A 4599-nucleotide genomic window follows, 5' to 3' on the forward strand; every position below is an offset into this window, starting at 1 on the left:
CGACACCTGCAGCAACCTGACACCCGTCCCTGCTGCACAGAACAGCCAAGCTGCCCAGCCCCACTGGGAGCCAGGAGGACTCTTTCGTGGGGCATGCAAGAGATCCTTCTCTCTCTCTCTCTCTCTCTCTCTCTCGGCCCTGCAACTTCCTTTGTAGGGCATTTCTTTTCAAGATCTGGTAATACATTTTTCCCCAAAATAACTTGAGTATCCTTTGCAGCTTATACTTCTCAATTTCTTTCTCACATCCACAGCTCATGAGGCCTTATTTTACTGTGGCCAGAGAGAAGGAAGACCAAACCTGTCTTAAATCAGAATATAAAGACTCCAAAATTCAGGGAATGTAATATGTCATACCAAAATATAAAATCCTATGTTATCATATTTTTCTATTTCTAGTGATAACTGAATTAGTGAGGTAAAATCTGTTGGGCGTGGTTTGCGTCATGAAGTCTGTGGCGTTGCCAGGCGGGGAACTCCTCCAGGTGCCGAATCTGGGCCTTTTATCTCTGTATATCCAGCACCTTGTGCCTGGTTGTTTGCTTAAGATAAAGAAGACACTTGGAATTGGTTTGGGAAAGAGCAAAATAGTGTATGTGACTACTTGCACTTTGTGACTTCTCTACTCTACCAATCTATGACTCCCCAGCGCTTCATTAAATCTACACTGTCTGCCCTGTGAAATATGGCCCCCAACCCAAATGCAGTTCCTGTACTCTCCCGTGCGATGGTTTTTGATTTCATCAGCACTGCTTCATTGTTCCCATTGTTCACACTAATTTTTCACCTTTCCTTTTCCACTTCTCACTACTTGGAGTGTTTGCATTCCCTCCATTTACATCCTTCTACAGCCAGACTGGAACCACCTCTTACAGGAAGTATTCCTTTGTTACTCTTGCCTCCCTTTTCCCCTTCTATTAAGAGTCTGGTGTCTGCCTCCTTATCTTCCACTCCTTCCTTCTTACCAGTCACGAGATGTGTTTGGCAAGACAGTGGTTTCAACCCTGCTGTTTCCCTCCTCCACGTTACAAGTGGGACTTGAGACATCGGCTAAACCTAGGCACAGAATTGCTTTGGATGGCATATTTGGTTCCAGGATAAGCATATGAAATTTGTTAGGGTTTTTGCTAAAATGCTGATATATATATATATATATATATACACTATATATATATGTATATATAACATACACACACACACATGCACACATGCACTGTTTTCTTAATTGTGAAAACAAACACACAGGTGTAGAAGCTGTTGAGAATACCTTGAAACAATGGAAAAGTTGGTCTTAGGATGAGGCTGACAGTGCCATGGGTAAGGCAGAGACAAGGGAAGAAATGAGAGCTCTGGAGAATCATTCAGGGAGGCCTTTTCAGTTGCCAGTACAAATATTCCTCACTTTTGTGACCTGAGTATTCGCTTTGAGTTTCAGTTTCTGTAATAAAAAGCACTACTTTCTTGTTTGGACTCAATTTGTATTTATAATAAACAGACTCTGCTTAGTGTGGCTGTTCTTGCTTTTTTTAGTAGGCAGTCACTCTGTCTTCAACAAAGTTGAAAGCCTTTTGTCCATTGATTCTCCTATCTTTCTCCCTGACACCTTCCATTGTGCTGGTACCCTGTGGCCACTATTCAGTGTACACTCATGGTTTGATTTCTCAGTGACAAACACATCATTTCTTCAGGCAGTTGTGTCTCATGCTTTACAACCTGCTCACTCCATCGGGAGAGTGCGCTCTGTTGGATGGCAGTATAGAAGTCACTGTCACCCCCCATGTCCAGGAGGAGATACATGAGGTGATGAGAAGCTCTCTAAGCCGATTTTTACTATACTTCTATGAGTCTATTCAACAAATGTCTGTTGACTAAATCTATGTTCCACTACCTATCTCTTATGGGCATCTCAGCGTTGACAGATTCACTGAGGTCTTTCCAAAAATCGCAGACATCATTTTTATCAAGCAACAATCATTGCCTTGTTGTATTTCCGCTGTGCTCTCATTTTGTATGTGATCCTGGCTGGGAAGGGATACAAGCAACAGCAGACCTGCCGTACACCCTCAAAACTATGGCTGGTTTTTCAGGGAAGCTCTTTACATACATATAAAACAAATAGAGCAAACTGCTTCATAATAAATCTATTTAACACTGTTGTGCTCTATGATATTTAAATTCACATAATGGGGTGGGTGTTTAGCCTAGTGGTTAAGATGCCTGGGTCCCACATCAGAATACCTGAGTTCAATTCCTGTCTCTGACTCTTAACTTAAGCCTCCTGCTAATGCAGACCCTGGGAGGCAGCAAATAATGGTTCTTGTAATTGGGTTCCTGCCATCCATATGGGAGATTTGGATTGAGTTTACTACTCCTGGCTGTGGCTTGACCCAGGTACAGCCATCACAAGGATGGAATATCTCTCTCATTCTCTTTCTCTCTCTCTCTCCCTGTCTCTCTTTCTCTCTCTGCTTCTCAAACAAACAAAAAATTTAAAAACTACTATAGGAAATGTTTGTATATTGTCTCAACTTGGCCTCAACTGAAGCAAAGTAGAGTCTATAAACTTCATTTAGATAGATTCCACATTTCTAAGATGACCATGTTTTATTTTTTATATTAAAAATATCTTCTGAGGCTGCTGCTGTGGCATAGCAGTACCAGCATCCCATATACCACCTGCAGTGTCAGCATCTTATATATGTGCCTGTTCCAGTCCCTGCTGCTCCTCTTCTGATCCAGCTCTCTGCTATGGCCTGGGAAAGAAGTGGAAGACGGCCCGAGTCCTTAGGCCCCTGCACCCATGTGGGAGACCTGGAAAAAGTTCCTGGCTCTTGCCTTTGTATTGGCACATTTCCAGCCGTTGTGGCCATCTGGGGAGTGAACCAGTGGATTGAAGACCTCTCTCTCTCTCTCTCTGCCTCTCTAATAAATAAATAAATAAATAAATCTTTTAAAAAAATCTTCTGATAGAAATCTACATAAAATTTCAGGAAGTGCTTTCCTGACAAAGACTAAGACGTACTGCTACACTCTACAATAGTGGTTCTCAATCTCTGTCATGCATAAGAATTACCAGGAGCTTATTAGAACAGATACCTGGAACCCATCTACTAAGAATGTGAGTGATGACCTATTGCTGACACTGCTGACTCACAGCCCATACTCACACTAACTGCACTGAATTGTTTGCTAGCAGAATTCCCTCAGAATAGTGGCAAATTCATATTGTTTCCAACTTTTCTGCAAACTAGGTTATTATTAAGGCCAATAAGTTGCAACTATAATGTTGGAAAACCAAGTTTCTACCTAAATGCCTTTTGTTGACTCAATTGATTTACATGATTTAGAATTGTAGCTCTATCTAATTTTTCTAAACCGTTCTTTAGCTAAAAGGAAAATAATTTGCATAAAATCTTCTCTTGAGCTGAATGGGTTACTGTGTACTGATTTGGTTATATGATATTTATCTTGTTTGTAGACAGGCATTTGAATCTCTCTCTCTGTATTCTTGGTAGTACTAATTATATTGCTTCACTTGGGAAATACTCTTATGTATATTACTAGTAATATTACCACTAGCAAACACTATGCCAGTCTACTTCAAAAAAGTTTCCTTAGGAAGCTGTATACATGATACCAATCAGGGGAAAATAAACTGGGCTTATAGGCCATAGATAAACAAAAGCTATAATATATTTTTTTTCAATTGCAATTCAGGAATTTTATTTAAAAATTTGAAGAATATCAATTAATGAGATATAAAATACAGAATGCTTCATGAATTTGCAAGTCATCCTTGTGCAGGGGCCATGCTGAACTCTGGATCATTCCAATTTTAGGATATGTACAGCCAAAGCGAGCACAAGCTACAGTATATTACACAAACAAGAGGGGGGAGAAAAAAGGAGATGCTAAAAGGTGAAAATTGTGTCTTTCCAAAAGGGGATATGGATATGGTCATGGGATAGCTTCCTCAGGCACTTGTTTCGTGTGCTTGTTCAGTCTCCTCGAGATACATCCACACAGTTGTCGTCCTAGCTTTCAGCCAAAAGGTGCTGAAGGAGCACTGAACCTGATAACCAGTACTTACAGCCCTCAAGAAGAAAAATGCAAAGAAAATAATTAAGTGTTATTTTTCCAGCCAGTCAAAAACATTTTTAAGCTTCAGCTTTCATACTTTCTTACATTGTTTTCCCTCCTTCACTGCCAGCAATGGGCATTTTAGTATGCTCTCAAGAATGCCATTGTGTATGTGTGTTTGAGAGAAAGAAACGTGCATTCCCTTTTATTCATGATCAATATCACCTATCATTTAGAAGTAGACCCTCTCCACTTCTCTTCTTTCTGAGGTGACATCACAGCAAACAGCTGCAAAGACAAAGAAAATGTTTCCCACTGCAGCATCAGGCTCTTTCATCAGACTTTCTTAGTGGTCACATTGGCAGCCTTGGGTCCGCTTTTCAGCATATCATGTATGGAATTTAAAGATGATGGAGCAGGCCTTTAACCTAGTGGATAAGTGGATAAGGGGCTTGGGTCCCACATTGAAGTACCTGATTTCAATTCCTGGCTACAACTTCTGACTTCAGCTTCCCACCA

At 40.7% G+C, this 4599-nt stretch overlaps 1 non-coding gene across 1 annotated transcript; it reads right to left on the minus strand.

Moving 5' to 3' along the window:
- Positions 1–3759: 3759 nt before the first annotated feature.
- LOC127483612 (U6 spliceosomal RNA) lies at positions 3760–3863 on the minus strand. The gene has a single exon (XR_007910053.1). It is a non-coding gene; the product is annotated as a U6 spliceosomal RNA (small nuclear RNA).
- Positions 3864–4599: the final 736 nt, after the last annotated feature.

Source organism: Oryctolagus cuniculus, chromosome 13 (genome assembly GCF_051225735.1).
Source record: "Oryctolagus cuniculus isolate XC-2025 breed Fujian yellow rabbit chromosome 13, ASM5122573v1, whole genome shotgun sequence".
NCBI classification, from domain to species: domain Eukaryota; kingdom Metazoa; phylum Chordata; class Mammalia; order Lagomorpha; family Leporidae; genus Oryctolagus; species Oryctolagus cuniculus.